Below are 23295 nucleotides of genomic sequence, written 5' to 3' on the forward strand. Positions count from 1 at the left end.
GTTTACATGGAACTAAAAATATCTTAATATTTTTTTTCGTCGTTCATTGCTTCCTCTTCCGGTTAATCTTCCGTTAAAAAAATGCTGAAAACTGAAACTTTATCTACTTTTTTTAAAACTTTGTATAAGAAAGAATTAAAAGTAAGATGCACTACTGGATCGTACAAAACTTGCTTTTATCTTAAAAGTTTCTAAAATACTAAAACTTTTTGAAAAAAAAAATATCATAAAATAGTATCTATTTTTTAATTCAATTTTATAAGAAATTTAAATAAAACTTTATAAATAATTTCAAATTAAAAAAACATCTCTTTAAATGATTTGATTTGTAAAACCAAGAATTTTTTAAATATTATTTTCTTTATTGATGGACAAAATTTTTAACTCAAGTTTAATTTTTATATTTTGAAATTATAAAATTTTGTATCAACTTTTTGAATTTTTTTATTTTTTTAACGAAGAAGTATAGAAAGGCCGGATTTTCTTCTAACAAATTCGTAATCTAGCATGTTAAAAAAACGCAAATTAATCTCTGTCTCAAAGATTATTGGTTTCATTGGAAAATTTTCATCAAAATTGTAACAAATACAATTTTCTATTATTTGTACACAATTTTCTTTTCGGGCAATATTAATTTGTTATATGGACTAAAAAATCGCCTGATTAAAAAAAAAAACACTAATCTAAATAAATATTACACTGTTAGCAACAATAAAATGCGGCTTATAGCTCTCGTTTCACCAGAAAGTGGCGGTTATCTCGAAAAACTAGACTTAAGCTTTTCCTTTGTATTATATTGAACTTATTTCAGATTTGATATTAGGTGAGTTACTTTAGTATTTGAAGTGTTTTCACGTCATAAAAAAAGCGTTTATATTATGTATTTAAAATTTAAAATGCCTGTTTTTCCTTTCAAAAATTTCGTCATAAAAATCGCCATCGCCACCAGGAAAATAAAAAATCAGAAGAGTCCATACAATTTCTCGTACCTATATAAAATTTCGCATGCGTGTTTCATTTGTTTAGAAAATTATGAGTCAAAAGAGTCCCAGTAATTATTAATTAACTGGTCGAAAACCCATTTTTTTTTTTGCTGTCTTCGAAGCAATATTTTGGCGTAATGTAAATTTTTTTAACTAAACTAGTCACGGTTTATAAAACTACTTATTTTTTTTCTTACAAATTAAGTTTCAATCTCCTCAATATCTCTTTTCTTATTCGAGATATCTGAATTTAAGTAAGTTAAGTAGGTTTGGCATATCTTACCATAAAGAAACTGATCATTAAAAATCTTTTTCCTAACAACAAAAGTATACTTTCCTAATAGATTTTAGTATGCTGATTTTGAGTCGGAGTTCAAAAAATTTCGATCAGCTCCTGTTTTTGAGATATGGTAGCTTTTCTGAGATTTTTTTAACCAAAAACTTGATTTTGTGATTCTCTAACGCGTATATCTCAAAATTCTGACGTGCTAGATTCTTTTTGACTTCGGCAATGTATCCAATGGTGTTGATATTTTAAATTTTCTTAAATTAAAGTGTTTTTGTTCATGTGGGATTTACTAAAAACTGCAGGGTTTCAATATTTTTGCTGTTTTTGTCAATTAATATCTTAAAATGTGTGTAAATTTTAATTAATAAATACAAATTTGGTGTCATATGATAAATCATGTTATGAAAAATTAGTCCTCCAAATTTGAGCTCAATACGAATATTAGTTTTATTTTTGTACTAGGTCAACCGAATCTAAAAGGGTTATTTTCTACAAACTACTCATATTTTTCAAAAAAAAAAAAAAAAAAAAAAAAAATGGTAGTGCTAGAATTTTTCTGAAACCAGATTTAGATTCAGGAAAGTCAAGTCTTTCATAATATCAAAAAATTATTTGAAGGAGAAAAAAAAGATACATTTTGCAGACCAGTGTTATTGATAATGAAACTTGGAGAATATTTTTTGTTATAAATTTCGAGACACCCTAATGTAGAATTATAATTAGGTATATAATATAAAACTAGTTATTTATCTGACTTACATAATTCCTTCTAAATGAATTATTGTCTCTCTAAAGTAGTTTTTAACTATTTAATTTTGTTTTTATTTAATTTAAGCTTTAATTTTATAATAAAATTCTATACATTAAAAATTAAATCTAATAATCTTTTTTTTTTCATATAATTTCAGGTAAGAACACTTTGTATATGATTTTGGCAACTAGCATTGTAAGTATACTTCCATATTATTAAAATAAAACAAAAGATGAAAACCTTGACATTAAAGTCATTAGACTCATACAAGTAGACGCCTACGTACCTACGATTCTCTTACTTTTGTTTTGTTCCTTTTTTTTTCTATGAGCTTTGATTCTAGTTTCTCAAGTACAGTTCCCTCATAACTATTCCTCCTTATTTTGTACCACAAATTCACCAATCTATCTCTGCCATTATGAATCCCTTGAAAGTGAATGTCCGCATTAAACATAGAAACGAACAAAAAATCAAAAGAACTGTTGATCCGTATAAAAGGCTTAAAATAATTATAAGTTACCTTCAAGTTTATAATAACTTCCAAATGCAAACCATCAGTTATGGTGAGGGATTTTGAAGATATTAACTTTCTTCAAATTTAATTATATGCCATTACTCCTTTGGAGCTTCCTATCCTAACGGAACAAACATGAAAAAAAAAAGAGAAGCCATATTAGACAATACCAGCACTTGAACCCACCCAATTCTTTACTTCTTTCGCGCTCCACATAACTTCTCCGTCCTTTTTTTTTTGTAATTCAAGACGTGGTAAAAAATTAAATTGAAAATTTAAAACAAAACGAAAACAAAAAAACTTCTTGTCTTGAGGTTTTTTGCATTAAGAGCTCCTTTGTTGCACATTGTTAAGTCATAAATAGATATAAATTCAAAGCTAAGTACTTATGAACTCTGCATAAGATATTGTTCATCGTCAAAGGCGGATTTACAACCAAGCTCATGTTTCATAACTTATAAGTCAATGATTTACAATGTAAATTTATGGTTCTTAGTTTGTATTAGGTGGATACTAGGCACCTCAAATCCTCTAGTTTCTCTTCAAAATCACTTAAAAAATTTCAATTGAAACTGAACGTTTGAGGCTTTGAGTTTTTGCTTAGCAGCAGAACTAACTTTGACTATTAGACGTATGCCCAAGGCCCTCGTTAAGAAGAATAATATACATATACGAGGGCAAAGTGAAAACTGCAAAACCATTAAAGTGAATTCTTTTGCTATTAATGCGATTTTCATTTTAATATATGTTTTTTTCTCTTCTATTTTTTCTTATTTACCTATGAGTATAATACTTCTTCTGCATCACAAAATTTATTCCACATATAATAATTTTCTCTTCTTTCTCCAAAGTTGAAGTGTGTCGTGCTTGCGGATTTGTCTTGTGGTATAAGCTTTGAATGAGTTTATATGATGACTTGAAACCACGTAGTAGAAGTATAAATAGCAGTCAGAATTGTGGGTACACAGCTGACTTAAGGTTGCGGACACCACTCCCACTTGTAGTAAAAGACAAAACGCATTTGATAAGTGCAATTAATGCATATAACAAAAGCAACAACAAAAAGAAAAAAAACTTAGAGAAACCTTAAGAAATTGTTTACCTAGAATCACTTACTAAAGTGTATTGGTGTGTGAATGGTTTTTTTAGCCCCGTTAAGTATGTCAACCTTTTTTTTTATCTATTTGTTTGTTCTTTCTAGAGTTTGCTCTTGCGTGAATAAGTTTATGCAAAAATTATCTTTTAAGACTTCTGGGAAGATTATAAATATTTGATTTTCTACTAAAGATTTAGTACTAAAAGGTCTTCTCACTGCTATATATTTCTTAATAAGCGGTCTTTAAACGAATCACTGTTAACATTAGAATTCTTCCCTAAATGATTTCATAAATTCTTAACAATTTCAATGCACTCATGCATCAAAACATTGCTAAATTAACAAAACTTCTTGCGTGGAACTCTTAACTGGATAAAATATAAAATAACTTGTACAGCTTAAAAAATAGGTGAAATAGTTCTAAATAAATGTTATAAAATGCAAGCATCTTCTGCTGAAGATACCAATTTCGTAAAATGGTTATGTGTTTTTCTAAAAAAAAAATTTTAAATATGCTACTTGAAGTAACAAAGCAAATTATTGCTCTTTGGTCTTACGTAAATGTTTCTTCGAACGTGGTCGATATTTAGTTTTTCTGTCTTAAATATAGTGCGGTCTAAATTTCCCACCCAGCAAGTGAAATGCCTTAAACATATGTATTTCCTCTGTTCTGTCTAATGGTTCTGTTGTACATTATCAATGACTTTCTAAGGTAGCTCCAGATCTTTGTCAGAACTTAAAAGCCTCAGATATGATGACTATTCCTCGAGTTATACGCTATGAGCTTCATAGTTTTTCAGCTCTTCTGTCGACATAATTGAATTAGTTTCAATGCATTGCTTGGATTGCAATGCAATCGCAACCTTGTCGAATCGTGTTAATAATTTATACGTCTTTGTATAATGATTCAATGGGTTCCTGATCCTTTGTCCTAAGTTCTTCGTTGGAAACGATTAAGACAGAAAACCCTTAAATAGTTAAAGCTAATTACAGCTTATTTTCAGCTTCCTTGTAACTGTTGATGAAACTTTCCCAAAAGCATATAAGAGTAGATACAATGTATCAATACATATTCAATTAAATTTGAGCGGTACAAAAGCACGCTCGAATAACTCCGGTTGCTGTTAAGGTAACCTTAAAATATTATAATTAAAAAAAAAAAAAAATTGGTGACAGTATGCAGCCCTGTCTGATTCCGCTATGAACTTCAAATTCGTCTAACAATCTTTCTCCATAGAGGACGTGGCATTTTAGCACTTCTGGGAAGCATTCGGTGGCCCAGACTATCTTTATGAGTGGTTGCAGTGCAGTAATTCGCTCGATATCATTGGCACTAATGGCAGCAGCAGATTATGTTTGTCGCACACACCAGTTGATCTTCTTCTTCATGCGGTGCGTACAAACATAGATTCCAGTTCGGTTCTAACTTTAGGAGCGTAACAATGGATGATGGGGAGGAACTCTTATCCGGAATAGCGGTTTTTGATTCCTCATAGTTCATAGTCTCCTAATTTTTGGAGCAAAACAAACAAAATTCTTTTGGAGAGTATTTCAATTACTGAAAAAAGAGATGTAGATAAATTATAAGACAAAAAAGAATAGTTTTTCATATTCTTTTGCGGAGTTAATTGTATCTTCTTATGCAAACTGACCGTGTGATTACACCGTGATATCTAAAAGAAGGAAGTCGTGTGTTTTGTTTATACCCATTTCTTCATATAGAATTTTTACCATCAATCACCAACATTCTCCTTGCTTAAGACATTGAAATATCAAAAACTTATCAATTAGCTTTTTGGCGAAGAAGTAAAGTTATTAAGTTTTTAACCCTAAAACCCCATCCCCTTCTTTATGTTTTCTTATAAATATTTAATTTTAATTTTAAAGGATTTCAACTAGTCGACACAAAATTTCAATTTTTTTTTTTGTTGTTGAATGTAATTTATCAACGGACGGACGTCATTTCATTCTAATCCAAAACTGACGAGGCGGATTTTCATTTTTAAACCACCCATCAGCAAAGTTATCAATAACAAACCAATTTAACCCAACTAAAGGATAAATAACAAAGATCCAAGAAGAGAGAAAAAAAAAAAAACAATAAATTCCATAAAAAAAAAGAAAATAATAATCCCATCCCGAAGGGCAAATGGATATAAAAAAATAAAAAGCTCTTTTCGATATTTTTCCACATAAACGTGTAATCCCTTTTTATAAGCCTAGGTCTATAAATCGATAACGAACCAAATAGAAACAAAAAAATATCAATACCTCCCTATGTATTCGATTCGTTCACCCACGTACTTAGGACAACAATGCCGATGTCAAAGTTTTCACTCTGTGACATTTTTTGTTGTTGTTGTTGTTGTTGTTGTTAATGTTTATGAATTATCAAGCCTGCGAAGTCATAATGATTCTTTAATCCTTTTATCCTGTAAAATTGCTCGCGTAACTAGCACAACATACACAAACACATCCCATCGACAAAAAGGTACCTACGCTTACATCATCAACATGAAAAATAAAAGCAGATATTTTATGCAAGCAACATAGGCAGCTGCAGGGCGATAGTAATTTAAGGGGGCCTCATAAATATCTTGGATGATTTTTTTAGTGAGAATTTTTGTCCGCCTAATATAACAAATATTAAAAAATTGGGGATCATCTGCCTTTATTTTCTTTTTCATGATAACGCAACGTAACGTAACATAACGTAATATAAAGTAACGTAACGTAACAAACGTAACGTAAGCACGTAATCTAAAAAAGTAAAATAAGATAAAAAAAAGTGAAATAAATGTTGTCATTTAGTTTTTTTTGTTCAATGTTCGACGAGTTGAATATACAAACTTTATACTCCTATTTTAGACCAAATTAAAAAAAATGTAAATCCGGTCCTGATATACATATTATTCATCTCTCCCACGCTATAGTATAGGGCATCTGTTAGTTTATGAAAATAAAAATGGCGTCCAATCGCGGACATCATATGTATATGTATAGTTGCCTATAGAGTTCCATGAATAAACTTGGTTTTGCAAAATAGATTTGTTCGAATATCCATATCAAAAGGGTTGTTGTCCAGAGCAACCCTTGACGCGCGGCGCAGTCACCCCATTTGCCACCAACATGAATGGTGAACAACGACAAACGTGAATGTTGTCGCCATTGTCAACCCCTTGATGTAACATACAACACAGCAGTGCTAAAAAAAAATATACTTTTGGGGGAGTTTTTTCCTCTCTATATTTTATATAGCAACAATCCACTTCACAATATCGCTGTTTTTGACACACCACCATCGACCATCGCCAGGATATTTTCAATGAGGCCACCACTAGACTTTGGTTCTTGATTAAATTTTTTCGTTTAATTTTTTTTTTTTTCATTTCTTGGCATATTTTAGGCTGCTAATTGAAGAGGAACAATGCAAAGAAAAAAATAAAATACTTGTAATAAATTGACAAGTGTGTCATCATCTTGACAACGAGAATATAGCTAATTTATTTTTTGTAATAGCGATTGTACATATTTTTAATTTTCTCTTCAAAATATTCAATGATGAAATAAAGGATCTGAGCAAAACTCAAGAAGCTACAACCAAGAAATAAAGATGCAGCTCCACCAAAGGCCACCACCATTTGATCAATGCTGAAGACCACTCGACGTCTCATTCCTAATTTTGGTAAATGGAAATTTATCATAATAGCTCTCTCCAGTTTTATTGTATTCTAGATGAAAAGAAACATATCATTGTTAGAATTTTTAATACATTAAAAAAGATTTGTTAAGTTGAAATGTTATCTTAATTGGGTCCAAATAATTAAAAAAAAAATCATGCATCTCTTATTCCTTACTGCCCCTTATTTCAAAGGGATATTCCTTTCTTAATGAAGATACAAAGGGCTTTGTCTATTATTCCCGTGTGTCTTCTTAACTACTGCATTTTTTTGTTAAATTTTTGGACATTGATTCGAATAGTACTGCATTTCAAAGTGTAACTGCCCTTCATTAAGGTGCACATGAGAATAAACAAAAAAATTACCAATTAAGAATCTGACCAAATTGGTCTTCACATAAACACTTCAATTTGGAATTTAATGTTCAAAGGAAGGTTTACTTTAAGATATAGTAACAAACACATTATTTTTTCAATGTTGTATGATACTGAAATTAAATCAATGTGACTAAATACAAAAAAAAAAAATTATAGTGTTATCCAATGATGAATTTATTTTCTCTTTAGCACTGAGGTTCCTTTTCTTCATAAATAAAGAATTAATTAAATCCACTTAAATGTTTTTATAAAAGGGTGTTTTAAAGTTTTTTCTCAGTCAATTTTCAAGCAATTTGATTTAGAATAAAAAAGTGTTCAAAAGTATTAATTGAAAATAAAGTGTGTTCAACAGGCTGGACAACGATTGCAAGGACTATTCTTGGAATTGAGCTTCCCTGGGTCATTTTCATATTTTTAAAATTATATCAAGAGAATTTTGTCGCAAGAATCGATTTTATGCAAAAGAAGGTTATATTTGTACAAAAAGATTTTGTCTAAATTTGGTAGTTATGTTCATGTTTTGTTTTGGAAGAATTGAAAGTTTATTTTTAGGACCAAAAGGAAAAAAAACTGAATTGTCTCAAAAATGGCTCTAACAACGCTTTTGATTAAAATGCTTGTGTGTGAAGTGGCAATCAATATTGTACTTTTGAAATAAAAAAAAATATTTTTAACTGTAGGTAACAACAACTTAAACGATTTCAATGAAAATTAGTGCAGCGAAGCGTTTTAGTAACCTCGATTTAAAAACTAAAAAGTGAAGGGTCCAGGGTAAAACGGCACATGTACACTTTTTGTCAAAAATAACACTGTGCGACAAAATAAAAAAAAAAAAAAATACACCCGAGAAATTACATAGTGTAGGCTGTTCGTATGGTCGAATAATGCATACAAATATTTTTGTTATATTTTTGAAACCCTCCATTTTGTTTTTATTTACAAAAAACCATTTTTACAGACCTTACGATGTAATCCATCAATATCTCAGTCATTTTTCTAACAACTCTCAATATGTTATATGTTTTTGGAAAGAAGATTTTCAGACCTTTTGAATGATATATATAAGTCTAATTGTTTAAACAAATTAAGTATAGGTTTTTATCCCATAAATCTTGAAAAAGTGATTTTTTTCTCAATTTTTTCAAATTTACCTAATTTTTTTTGCAAAATAAAACAAACAAAAAAAATATAGTAAGATTACATTGTGAAAGAATATACATTTAGGCACAAATTGGCGTATTTTTTTATTGAATTGGACCAAAACTGCGGAATCTATGCTACTTTTTCGTAAATAGAAAATGTGGCTTTTCATGATGTGAATTGCAAGATGCACAATAGTTATTTTAAAATAATTAGAATTTCTATGCTCCTAGGATCTTATATGGTTGAAAATAAACTTAAAAAAATATTCATCAAGTTTCAAGTCTCTAAGTTTTTCCTGGGTTATAATTCTTTCATTTGATACGAATTTTATTGATGGCAGCTCAACGTCCAAAATGCCCATTCTCCTTTGAAAAAATTGAGAAAAAAATCACTTTTTCAAGATTTATGGGATAAAAACCTATACTTAATTTGTTTAAACAATAGACTTATATACATCATTCAAAAGGTCTGGAAATCTTCTTTCCAAAAACATATAACATATTGAGAGTTGTTAGAAAAATGACTGAGATATTGATAGATTACATCGTAAGGTCTGTAAAAATGTTTTTTTGTAAATAAAAACAAAATGGAGGGTTCCAAAAATATAACAAAAATATTTGTATGTATTATTCGACCATACGAACACTACACTATGTAATTCGTGGGGTGTATTTTCAGTGTCGCACCGTGTAATCTAATGATGAGGTCTTGAAGTATTTACTGAGAACTTTCTGATGACATCCTTACTTTTAGAAAACAAATTTACGCCTTGCTAAGAAAATAAATACATAACTGACGTCTCATTAAAACTAAGTTATATGAAGAACAAAATTTTTTAAAATGCGTTTTTTTTTCGGAATGAGTTGGAATGGACTTGTGCTGTTTTTCCCCTGGACCCTTCAAATAGTTTCAATTTTTGATAGGTATAAAAAAAAATTCAAACATTTTTTTTCTTTAATATCTTTTTTTTTAAACGAATTTTCATGTAACTATTTTTTTGATACATATGTGGATCAATAATTTCCTCAAAATAGTATATTCCAATTTATTTTTAATTTTTGGAAGACCAATTTAAGGACAATCAAAATTTGGTAACTTATTAACTCCGAATATTTTCGAAATTTCGAAAAATCCCTACCAGTTTTTTGCTGCTTCTTCTGCCCAGAACAAATTTTTAAACCAAATCCAGTTTTTGCTTCCCACAATTATTGTTTTAGGGTCATTTTTCAATTTTTTTCACATGTGTTAACAGTTTCAAAATGTTTTTATTATTTTGTAGTTGACTGTTTTCAACATTTTGCATTCAATATAAATTTAATTTGAATCCTGGAAAACTTCGTTCTGCATGGACTTTTCCAGTCAGTAAAATTTAAAAAAAAAGCTTGTTTGTGCTATTCTGAAAAAAAAAATTAAGGGCGCACGGCAAATGTCTAGAGGACTTTTTCGATGTTGTCGCGAAATTTTTAGAGGACAACTCCAGTTTCTCGGTTGAAAAAGAATTTCAGTCAACTATCATTCAAATTTCTTTTCAATCATTTCGAATGCTTAAAATTTTGTTTACTTACAAAAACATGAGCTTCCACTTGTAGAGCAACATATTTTTGAACTGAGCACATATCCAAACATTCGTCACATTTGGTATTCTTCCAATTTGCCTTTGCTAGACAAAGTAATCCTTTAATAGTGCAAATTGGTCCTTTTGGACCAACAACATAGAAAAACGGTTTGCATTGACAAAGTTTCAATGCCGCATTTATTCGACATTCATTTCTGCATAGTATAGGTCTGTAGGTCTAAAAATTGATGAAAAGCAAACAAAATATTATTTTCGAAATAAATTTGTAAAGAAAATACCTACTTTAAAATATTTTAAATTATTTTCATCAGGAAATCGACATTTTCTATATTGAACTGGAACATTTTTAACTTTACTTTCGGATGAAATTAATTGTAACTCAATGTCGACATTGCTAATTTCATTTGGTTTTATTACACGTCGAATGGCATCCCTAGTGTCTTTATATACGATGTCATGGTTGCTGTGGATGAACTTTAAAAAAAATATTTTTTTTTTTGAGAAATCAAACCTTTTTTAAGTTGCCTTAGAAGTTGAACCCACAAAAAATAAAAATTCAAAACTTTAGGCTAAACAGACCCAGAAAAATTCAGTAATTAAAAATAATATACCTAAAAATTGTGCTTACTGAGTTTAATGAATAATTACTGACTTACAGCAACAACTTTCTCGCCAATTTCTGAATTTGGTACAACTTTTAAATTGCATGAGTCAAATGGTGTGCACATATGTGGTCGTCTGTTGTCCTTTCGAGGTTGTCTTAAAAACAAAAAAGATGATAAAACGTAAATTTTAATTTTTCTACCAAGGTAAATGTGGGTAGATTCTTACCTTTCAAGATCAAAAGGACTCTGATATTCGTGTAAAAATGATGTTGTAAAACACATTCCAATTTCAGTGATGACGGTTCGAAATAAAGTTGGAGGTGGTTTACCATCCGGCATATAAACAACAGATTCACTATAAAATATCTCACCACCTAAAAGTTTATTTTTCGCCGTATTGTTAGCATAAAGACTGGAATTAACCTTAAAGAAAAACAATATTCTTATTTCAGTTGCATTTACTAAAAACGAAAACGCTGATGTTTCATGACTTTTTGACCTAAGATTGACTTGAAAAATAAGGCTTACCAAAAACTAATTTAATACTCAAAGCACATCGACGATTAAATTTATATAAATATTGAGCGCAATGTCGTTTTGTTTAAAAAAAAAATCCAACAAAATGATATTGCGCTCCTTATTTAGACAAATAATTTATTTGTTGTAATTATGAGCTTTTCTACTTACATCCCAAATAGTTTTCAAAATGTCAATATCGTCTAAGGCTTCGTCAAATTCATAGGCTTCAAGGGTCTCAAGATTCTTATATTCAAGATTGGTTAAAGTTTGCAAAAATTGCAAATAGTAGTTGTATTTAACATCATCATCATCAGGTGAAACGTTCCATTTTCTATAAAAAAATATGCATATAAATTCAATGTAAGCGCTGCAAAATTAAAAAAAATAATTGAAAACATTACAGTTTTTTCTACTACATAGTATGTTTTGCCAAAACTGCTGCTACAAACTAATAGATTTTGAATTTTCAATTTATTTCATAAGTTTTTATAAGTTTTGGAACTTTTTAGACAATACAAAAAAATTGGAGATTTTCAGTCTAGATTTTCAGCATTTTCTATATTCTTTCCTATGACTTATGGCCTTCATTCAGCGGGCTATTGTCTTGAAAGAATTTCAACCAAATAAATGTTGTCTTGAAAATTTCAAAGTTTAACGTTTTTTTTTAACAATTTTATTGAAAATTGGATTCATTAAAACAAATTGAAAAATAAATGTTTTGCTTTTAACGAAATTATTTATAGCCAGGGTTGTACAAAATCATTTTTTTATTAATGCATTTGCTCTTCATTACAAATTAAAAAAAAATATTTATTGCAAATAAAAAAAAAATTCCATTGAAAAAAACATTGTAACTGAAAAATATTTGCATTAAAAACAAATTTTATTGCAACTGAAAAATATTTGCATTGAAAAAAATAAATATTTATTGCAACTAAAAATATTTTGTATTAAAAAAATTTTTAATGTAAATGAAAAAAAAAAATTGCATTGAAAATAAAATTTTTTATAAAAATATTTTGCATTGAAAAAAAAATTTTCTGCATTGAAAAAAAAAAATCAATTAAAAGTGTGTTTATTAAATATTTTTTTCAATATTCGTCGAATTTCCTACAGTTTTGAATATTTTACCATAAATTAGGTCATTGTTATAGTGGAAATAGCTAATATGTATATATATGGTCAAATAGTCAAAATTGTAAGAAATTCGACGAATATTAAAAACAAAATATTGATTGCACACACTTGCATTGATTTTTTTTTTTCATGCAGAAAAATTTTTTTTTTTCAATGCGAAATATTTTAATCTGCAATAAAAATTTTATTTTCAATGCAAATTTTTTCATTTGGAATACAATTTTTTTTTTAATGCAAAATATTTTTAGTTGCCATAATTATTTTTTTTTTCAAGCAAAAACTTTTCAGTTGCAATAAAAAAATTTTTTTTATGCAAGTATTTTTCAGTTGAAATAAATATTTTTTTTAATGCAATTTTTTTTATTTGCAATAAATATTTTTTTTTAATTTCAAATGCATTTTTTTAATTGATATTTTAACAACACTGCTTATAACATTAAAACGTTAATTTTCACGAAACTTTATCTAAATCTAATTATTTTAAAAATTTCAAAAAATTTTTTGACAATTTTACTACTATTTTTGAAGTTATGTACAAAAATGACCCAAACATGTAAAAGTTGTAGATCGATTAAATTAATACAATTTTTTAAAATTCAAAATTTTATCTTTTTTTCTGGAATGTTAATTTTTGTCTCCTATCATAATTCCGTATTACTTTTCAGTATATTTAACTTGTCACAAAATAATGTTCAAGCTCATACTTTTTTTTTATAGACATGAATTCAAAAGTAATGATGCCAAAAATAAATTTAGAAACAATATCGATTCAATCCCAATTATCATTAACATTATCATCAATGTGTGCGTAACAGAAGGTATACTTACTCTTGAATTATTATTTCTGCTTGTTTTTCATCAAAATAATTGGAACACATCGTTACGCCTACATAAGGAAATTCTCGAGTTCCCATTATTCGTTCAACACCAAATACAGTTGGATTCTCTTTATAACGTTCCCATTGCCTCCAACACACATCCACCGAAAAATATGTCGCTATTAATATTAGAAGTCCCCATAGGATTCTTTCTGACACATGAAGGTCCTTACGCACAATATAAGCAAATCCATGTATTGAGGTTTTTTCGAATATCTTTCGTATTAACGCTTTCATTTTTCGGTAAAAACAAAAAACACCATACAATTTGGAAAATACTTTCACAGTCGTCGCGGTCGTTTTTTGTCGTTGAATTATTTGGATAACATTAACTGAACGGAAAAGGATGTGGTGAATCCTTTTTATATGGAAACATTTTTCATGCCAAAAAGTTAAAGGTCGTCGAATTGGATGTATCCGACTATGGATGTTGTATGTGCCTAATGGCATTTAGATGTTTGCAGGGCAATTATGTAATTGTGAATTATTGCAATAAACATTGTCATGTGTAAAAGTAAACATGTCCCATATGACTGGAACCAGGATGAGTCAAAGGATGAGTTAATTGATGTTTAGAGACTAATGTAGCAACTCATGTACATAAAAGTAATCAACGAGGTTTTATTACCTTAGGGATGTCATTGCTTTAAGTTTTTTTTTTTTTATTTTGAGTTTTTGTTGAATGTTTGTTTCCATTATTGGGACTTTTTTATTCTATTTCTCCCTCCTTTTCAGACCACTGTATAACTGAACCACTTAAAAATAAATGTTAAATTTTCGACAGAAAAGGTCACAAGGCACTTAAAATAAAACGCCCACTCGCTACCAAAATCAAAAGACATAAAAATGACTTAAGCCTCTTAAACTTCTTGAAGGTCATCAGCTTCCTATTAAGCTTTCTATTGCTTTCAATTTAATTTATGAAAATGACCAAGTGTCAATTTATTTATCATTATCTTAGAAGTCTTAGAAGTTTCGTTATAAATTCTCAAAAAAAAACTATTCAATTTTTTAAATTATACCGCCTTCACTGTAAGAAACCCCTCTAAACAAATACCACGGAAATAAAAAAACCATTTAATTCATCTTTTATTTTTTTTACAATCTCCTTTTGTTGATGTCGTAAACAAAAACAAAACAATTTTACGCATTTTGATTGAAATAAATTAAAACAACAACCAGATAATTACACAGGCACATAGCCCTATCATATACAAAACAAAGGGATAAGATCAAGCCCTGTGAAAACATGAAAGATGTGTCAGTTTAAATGATAAATGTTCCAACAAATTAATTTCTATTTTCGAAATCTTAATTTGTTTTTTCGACTAATATTTTTTTTGCTTTGGTTTCTGTTGGGAAGTTTTTTTTTGTTTGATTTTTTTTATGATTTACGAGTATTTCTCGATACATATATGAAGATTGTTTTACTTTTAATTAAAAAAAAAAAAACACTTACGGTTGTGTTTTGTAGAAAAAGAGTTATTACATTAGATTTATTTTATTAAATATTTTTTTGTGGGAGAAAAAGAAAATTTAAGATTTATCGAACCTTATTTTAGAGGTGAGGTTGGGTATGTGTATTTAAGTTGGTTGTGCAAGTTTTGAAAACTTTAATTTGAAAAAAAAAAAAAAAATAAAAGTTATTAACTTACCACCTCTAAATATTTTTAGAATTTGTAATTGACGTAAACCTGTCAGAAAAGAACGCTTATCAAAAACGTGGTTTTTCTTTTTTTTTCAGAAGTTTTTCTACCAACGGGTTAGAATAAGGAGAAAATCAGTGAAAAAAGAATTGATTTGAATGAAAATAATGAAATATCACCGGAAAAAAAACTCTTTTTGCAATACTGAAATGGGCCAATATTTAATCGAAATATGGGCAACATATTTTAAAAGTGCACATAATTTTGGTTTTTATTTTTTTAAATTCGCAAACATTGTAGGCAAAAATTTCAAAAGCATTGCCATTCTTTAGTATCTAATAAAAACAAAAACCAACATATCCAATTTTTCAAAATAAATACATAAATGTTTTTTTATAATTTTTAAATTTATTTAAACAATAAGTTTCTGATTTATGTTGTAATTATTTGCAAAAGTGTTTGTTTTAACAAATATTGTTTTTTTTTTTTTAAGTTTTTTTCAACATTATTGAGGTAACGTTAAAAAACTTAAAAAAAAAAAATAGATCTTTTATCTAAAAAATTGCATTTAACTTTTTTCGATAGAAAAGTTTTTATCAAAAATCGTGAGAAAAACCCGTTTCAACACGACAATTCCATTCATTAATCCAAAAATACAAGGCATACACTTGTTATAATTTTTTAGCTTGAAAACTGGTTCGGCACTATTCTACAAAAGGAAATCAACAAAATTGCGTTAGAGGTGAAGGGAAAGCCAGAAAACAAAAAAAAAGTTCCAATAGCTAGTTTTTAAATAGGAAGTAGTACCTACAATAAATATTTTGCTTTAATTATAAGAATTTATTCGGTCAGATGCACTTTAATCGAGAAAAATGTGACATTCATGACAATTAACGAAAATTTTATAGTTTTTGTACGGAAACATTACAAAAAAAAAAATATTTAATAAAGAAAAATGCGTGATAATGCGTTTTTCTACAAAACAAGATAACAAATCCATTTTGCAATAAACAGAAGTAGAGAAAATCACAAAAACGAACTATTCAAAATGGCGGCCAAACCGCGCGTTTTTTTTCGTAATTTTTTGTATATATTATTTATCTTAACGTGTCTCATTGTATGAAATATCAAATTCAAATCCTTTCTAAAAATCCTCAGATGATTTAACTATGCGTATAGTAAAAATTGAGATTTTTGTCCCTATTTTTTTCCATTTGTTTAATAGTAAAATGCCTCTATTTACTTGACTAAAGCTTAATTTATCGTAAATAAATCGTACTGTAGCAAATAAAAACAAAAAATCTGAATGAAAATGTTTAATTTTATTCATTTAGTATTTTTATGAAGGTTCTTTAAACATTTTTTCTATTCGTCAACATTAAATTAAGTTTTTACTACCGATCATTTATTAAGTTTCATTGCTAACCATGGTCCATTCTCCTTTTCATCATTGAAAACAAAAATAAATCTCTCTTAATAGTAGGTATGACCCTCGGCATTGGCATTCAAAAAAAATATGGGCCATTATTTAAATCATTTCACTCAAGCTTCGTCTAGAATTCCAAACCAATAAATGAAATGAAATAAAAACCAAACGACAACATTTTGTTTTTATTTGCCAAAAAATCATAAGACGTTCATTTTATTGTGTCCTAATATAAATTCTCAACAGAAGGTTCCTCCAAACAAAACAGAAAAAAATAAAATTGAGTGACAAGAAGAAAAATATACCTACAACATAAAAGTTTGTCCCTATTTTCGGTCCTATTTTTCTTTTTTTTTTTTTTGTTCTTATTTTTCTGTCAACATCACAACATTTTTGTTGTTGGTTTGTCGTCACATATGTGTGGTGTGGTGTGGCATAGTGGGATGAATGCATTATGCAAAAAGAGTGACTACTTCGCATATTAATCCTTACATGGCACACTGCCCCAGATGTCAGTCAAAGGAAAGTAAAACCAAACTCAGCTCTCATGGGGATTTAGCTTGGGACGACCAACAACAACGATACGTTGATGGGACATATACAAAGCCTACATCTTTGTTGTTCGATGCTCAATGGTGTGGGTGAATTCTGAGTTTTCCTTTTATAATCTGAACAAACTTGTGTTTTATTCATCCGACACCATCAAGGTCATTACATGACCCCAATTCCGATAACAATCGAAAGGGTACATGAATGGAGCAGGAAATTCGATTCTCAAGTGGAAAAGAGTCATAAAACAAAAAAAATAAAAATAAAAAAAAACTAGAATTTCAAGAAAACTCGGTAAGTGGTTGAGCTAATGGTGTGGATACTGGAGTGGACCTATCTCGCCTCTTATGAATAGAGGTGCTTGTGCTACTATACTTTGCTTGGTTGAATGATTTAGAACACATGACGACAGCAAGTGGTGTTTTGTTTTTTTTTTTTTTTTATCTTGAGTTCAATGAAGAAACACCTTTACTTTATGGTTTTTATGAACAAAGTTCAAACTTTTTTTTAGGGTAATGTTCAGTCATTACATTAGGTACTCAATTAGCTTTTGGAATAGTGATACTTAAGAAAAATAGATATAATAGGTTCCTTTCAATGAGAGTTTTTAGGCCTAAGTTCCTTATGAGCTCTTCGCGTTTTGCAAGAAGTTGTTTGTTTATTTTATCTTAATCGCCATTAATTTGTTTATTTATTTATAGTTGGCAAATAAACTGAAAATTCCTTACAGAAATTGTCTTATCTCAGAATATTTTTTTCAAAAATTTCAAGAAACAAAAACTTCACAAATTGTATCATTGAACAAAGCCCAAAAACAACACAGATTTTATAGATTTTGGTTGTTTGTTGTAAACCTAGGTTTGTTCCTACTTTTAACAATCATCCCTACATATCCCTGCCATGCCAGAGTTGTAAAAATAACAATAGAAATAAAAATCCATTTTAAACTTAAAAAAAAATATTTTTTGCAACTGAAAAAATTAGCATTAAAAAAAAAATTTTATTAAAAATTAGAAAAAATTTGCATTGAAAAAAATGTCATTGGAACTGAAAATAAATAAATAAAAATATTTTGCATTAAAAAAAAATTTATTGCAAATGAAAAATTGTGTGCATTATCAGAATATTAATTTCAATATTAATATTTTATGCCAATTTTTTTTCAGTTGCAATAAATATTTTGTTTGAAATTTGTAATGGAAAACAAATGCATTAAAAACAAAAATTATATTTAACAACCCTGATCCCAGTATAGCCCGATCAATCTAGACATTTTATCAAAGTTAATTTAAGTACAAGATTTTTTGATGCAGTTAGGTTCCTTTGATGGAGGAGAATATAAAACCACAGTTTTACACCAAAATTTGATATGGCGTATCCCCGAAAATGACCCCTGACCCCTAGGTAGTACGGAAAAAGTGATTTCACGATTTTTTGATGCAGTTAGGTTCCTTTGATGGAGGAGAATATGAAATCACAGTTTCACACCAAAATTTGATATGGCGTGTTCCCGAAAATGACCTCTGACCCTAGGAAGTTCGAAAAAAGTGATTTCAGTCGAAGGCTTTCATAAGACCTGTTTCAAGAGGTTCTTGTAAGTATGCAATGTTTTAATCTCTCAAGTATGCAATGTTTTCACCAATAAGTATGCAAAGCTTTTATCCTGCAGAGGTCATTTTCGGGGATACGCCATATCAAATTTTGGTGTAAAACTGTGATTTCATATTCTCCTCCATCAAAGGAACCTAACTGCATCAAAAAATCGTGTACTTCCATTAACTTTGATAAAATTTCTGTTAAATTCGACTGAAATCACTTTTTCGAACTTCCTAGGGTTCAGAGGTCATTTTCGGGGATACGCCATATCAAATTTTGGTGTAAAACTATGGTTTCATATTCTACTCCATCAAAGGAACCTAACTGCATCAAAAAATCTTGTACTTAAATTAACTTTGATATATAGTGAAATTTCGTCTAGGATGATCGGGCTAGTACCTACATGTCATCAAAGGACAACTTATCATGTGCAGCCCATCCTGAGAAAAGTTCGATTTGATTAAATTCATTTTATTTGAATGTTTTTCTTTTGAAAAAAGGCATTTTCGGTGGATTTTGTATTTTTTTTATGAGCTGCTCTCTTTGATGGGCTGTCCATGATGACTTGGTTAATGATATGCAAATCGTTTAAACTGCTTAGTTTGAAGACAATTCTCTTAAAAATAACATTAAAAAAGACCGTTTTTGAAGAATTCTCGATTTGAGGCTCCAAGTCTAACAGCTTTTTATGTGTTCCAAAAGCATGTTCAAAGTAACAACTTACAATGAATCACATTTTCAAATTTCTTTTCTATATAAACTCAAGTTTTCATAACTCCAAATATAAAAAAAAAGATAAAATTAGTACAGTAGTCCCTCGATAATGTGAATTACCGATAATGCGACTTTCTCTAAAATGTGAATCGCCAAACATTTTCATTGTCATCTCTATAATAGGTCTGTTTAATGAAAAAAAATCTAGCACAGAACAGATCAAAGCAGCACAAGTTTATAAATATTGTCATAACAAGAAAGAACAGAAAAGTTCAATTTCGTATTTAACATGAAAAAATTTGAATTCAAATCATTTTGAAATGATTTTTTACTAAAGTGAATGATTTAGGTACTAGCACTTTTAATTTTTAATTTATTTTTTCTGTTATTAATCAAAAACTCTTGAGAAATTCACTTTTTTAAATCTTATTTTCTCTTATTTTTTCACAATCAAACAGCTGTAAATTGACAATTTTCACTCACTTGCTCTACCCTAAAAGTAGGAGCAGAAAAACTTGAACTTTTCTGTGCTGAAAAAATTCATTAAACGAAAAATGACAGATTGTAGAACAAGCTGGGGCGAGTTTTTTTTTCATTAAACACAAAAACTTGTACTTTTCGGATCTTTTCTGTTCTTTTCTGTGCGGATCAGATTCATTAAACAGACCTAATGTGAACTTCGAAAATTTTTAGACTCTATAGTCTATAATGTGAATTTCCTTTGCAAAAGCTTTCATATTTTTCTCGTTCGTGCACGCTATTTTTGTATAGGTCTGAAAAGCGGATAACTGTTATTTGTCTAGATATATCTTAAGATATATTGAATGCAGCTGTAGGCTGGAAATTTTTGTGCTCACAGTTTACATCTTTTTATGAAGTTTTTTTTTACATTATTTTTTGAAGAATTGATTTTAAAGATTCTTATGTTTTTTTTTTTCAGTTTTTGAAATTGAGTGTTTTTCCTAATAACTTGTATTTTTTTGATTTTTTTCTGAATTCAATTAGGTAATGCTTAAAATGAGCTGAAAATAAATATTTTCTGTGATATTCATTGGTTATAAAAAATGTTTAATTCAGTTAAATGACAATTGGAAAAAGTTCCAGTAATGTGAATCCCTCTAAAATCCGAAAACGCCTTGTTTGAATTAGTTCACATTATCGAGGGACTACTGTATTAGGGTAAAGTTCTATACTGACAGGTATTGCATACATCAATAGCTCTTCACATTTACTAAATACTCCTCAAACTTCATTTGCAGTTCTTGAAACTTTCTGATAACCAATGAGTTCTTATTTAACGATGTCTCACCCTTTTCAAAAAGTCCTCAAAAACTGTCATAAATAAGAAAAAAAAAACCTCATCATCAGTCGTTCAACGACCTATGCAAAACTCCCCAACACTTGAATCATTTCCTACAACACAAAAACACCATAATTGTCCTTGATGACAATAGGAGAAAGGAGAGAAAGATGGAGTGAAACTTTCACATCCATCTCAAGGGTACTTCTACTTCTTTTTTTTTTTTGCCTGTCAAATTAAAACCCACATTCAGAATAATTGGTGGCTTATGGGATTTGTGGTATTAATGATTTTTTTAAAAGCTCAAAACTCCAGCAATAATAATTATTATTCCCTTAGTCGAAAGTATAGAAATTTCCGCAGGTGAAACAATCCTTTTAAAACGACACGAAATAGGTATGTCTCTCCCACTCGTACAAAAAAAAAGAAGAGAATTACTTATGCAATTTTGTATCTCTCATCTCTGTAAAAAGGAATAATATGCCTTTCATTTTGTATTTTTTACCGTCCTCTCCCACCAAATGGAGGATCTGCTATGGGGTACCCTCTACACACTTTGACATAATGTTTATTCAAGTTAAAATCTGGGTCAGTTGTTGCCAGAGTAGTCCTCGTCCCTACCGCACACGACTATGCTTGCATCAGAAGAATAGCATCACAGTGCTTCTACTCTCACATAGAACAAAATATTATACAAAAAAAAAAAAGTAATACTCTCGTATACATAAATAAATCAAAAGCAACACTAATGGCTCATAATACTTCTCGTGCAGATACTAAGTCGCAAATCAACCATCACTGTCATGATATGAAAAAAAATGAGAAGAAAAAAAAAATCTGGAAGTAAAATCAAGCAAAAATTGAGGACATAGTGTCTATACTCCATCTCTCCGTTATCTAACGAGACACAAACCAAACATAAACAAAGCTAAATATATAGGAAGGGCACCCAAGAGGGTTTTTTTTATTTTTTATTTTCTCTTTCTTCTTCAAAGGATGTATGGCAATGATGTGCTGATTCATTCTGTTTGGTGGATTTTGGGTCTTTAGGCTCGATATATGTGGAGGAGAGTACTTCTTATGTATATCATCATCTAAAGTATTTGGGACAATCTAAATGGCTTATGAAGTTGAGGCCTGGATTCAAATAAACGCCTTTTTGATGTCCTTATTTTCCAGAAAAAAATAAGTGATAATAATACTAAATAAAATGGCGATGAGTTTTTGAAGGGTAAAAAAAAAAAAGGTTGAATTATAATGATTTTCTATTTATGTGTATTAGGGTGGTTATTATTTATGCCTTATTTCAAGTGCAATACGAATACCCCAAGAAATATGTACATAAAACAAAATTATTTGGGGTAATACTTTTTGGGTCTTTTCAGTGTATTTTCTTAATGGCTTGACCCTTTTTTCAATTTTAAAAGCTCTCATGGCAGCAGTCTACCAGGATGCTTGGATCAGTATGTGTTGTCTGAAAAAGTCTAAAAGGAGAATATATTGAACTTTCGCGATGTACAATTGAAAAAAAAAAAAGCAGAAAAAAAAAAAGTTCTGACCTGATAATATGTTTTGTTGGTCGCTGAAACTGAATCCGAAGTCCGTTTCATTCTATCATGTCGGGTTTTTTTTTTAGATAAACTCAAAAAGAGTTCACAGAAAACCTGAAACGAATATCTTTTTTGAGGTTATCTCGAACACCTGACGTGATAGGGCCAAATAGACTTCGAATCTGATTTCAGCGACCTGAACAAAATATATTTAACATTGTCACACCCCAGAGCAAAAACAAAAATTTATGTGTGGTTGACAGCTTATGTGTGGTTCAGAGCTTACTACATTGTTTACATCAGCTACATCAATAACTTTAAACATTAATTACGGCGGGCGCACAGTGCGGCGACTAGTGGAAAAAAATCAAAAAAAAAAATTGCCAAAAATGTGGAGCAAGTATACCAAATTCAAGGTAATTAGTCTGAGTGAATGAATCAACAGTTAATTTATGATAAAGTTCAATCTTCTGTCGTCAGAGATGCTCAGAAGATCAATAAAAAAAAAAAAAAATAATGAGAGTAAGATTTTTAGTTAACGGTCAAAAGAGCATTTGTTGAAAAAAAAAAGAAGATATGATATTTTTTTTGCTAGATTCATATTCAGGAGAGAAAATATAATTATTCTAACTGCATTATTTTTTTTTGCATGTAAATTTATATTTTTTTTTTGAGAGTCCAAATCAAAGCTTCTTTGTGCGTGTTAAGTACTAACTTCGATAAGCTATATATTTTTGGAGGGGTCCGATGAGAAAAAAGTGTTTTTATTTAAAGAAAGTAAACAATTATACCTTTTAAAAAAAGTAAGTTTTTTTTGCAGAAGCCTGCTCTTTCTCTTGCAAAAAGTGTTTGTTTACGAGTATTTTTTACATAATGTGTTCCGCTAGGGAGCTTTTTGATGCTTGTTTTTCCAACCCAACAGCCCGATTGCGTGGTGTTTTGCAGTTAATGAAGTCAAAACTAAAT

The 23295-nt window shown here is 29.2% G+C and overlaps 1 protein-coding gene and 1 long non-coding RNA gene across 14 annotated transcripts in view; one reads left to right on the forward strand and one right to left on the reverse strand.

Annotated features, from left to right (window-relative positions):
- Positions 1–23295, forward strand: part of LOC129921564 (putative uncharacterized protein DDB_G0291608) — a 226328-nt gene that overhangs the window by 75774 nt on the left and 127259 nt on the right. The gene's annotated exons all lie outside the window — the stretch shown is intronic.
- LOC129921569 (uncharacterized) lies at positions 10681–11171 on the reverse strand. The gene is made up of 2 exons (XR_008773544.1): positions 11066–11171; positions 10681–10883 (listed from the first exon to the last, which is right to left on the reverse strand). It is a non-coding gene; the product is annotated as an uncharacterized LOC129921569 (long non-coding RNA).

The sequence above is a fragment of the Episyrphus balteatus genome, chromosome 1 (genome assembly GCF_945859705.1).
Source record: "Episyrphus balteatus chromosome 1, idEpiBalt1.1, whole genome shotgun sequence".
Lineage (NCBI taxonomy): Eukaryota > Metazoa > Arthropoda > Insecta > Diptera > Syrphidae > Episyrphus > Episyrphus balteatus.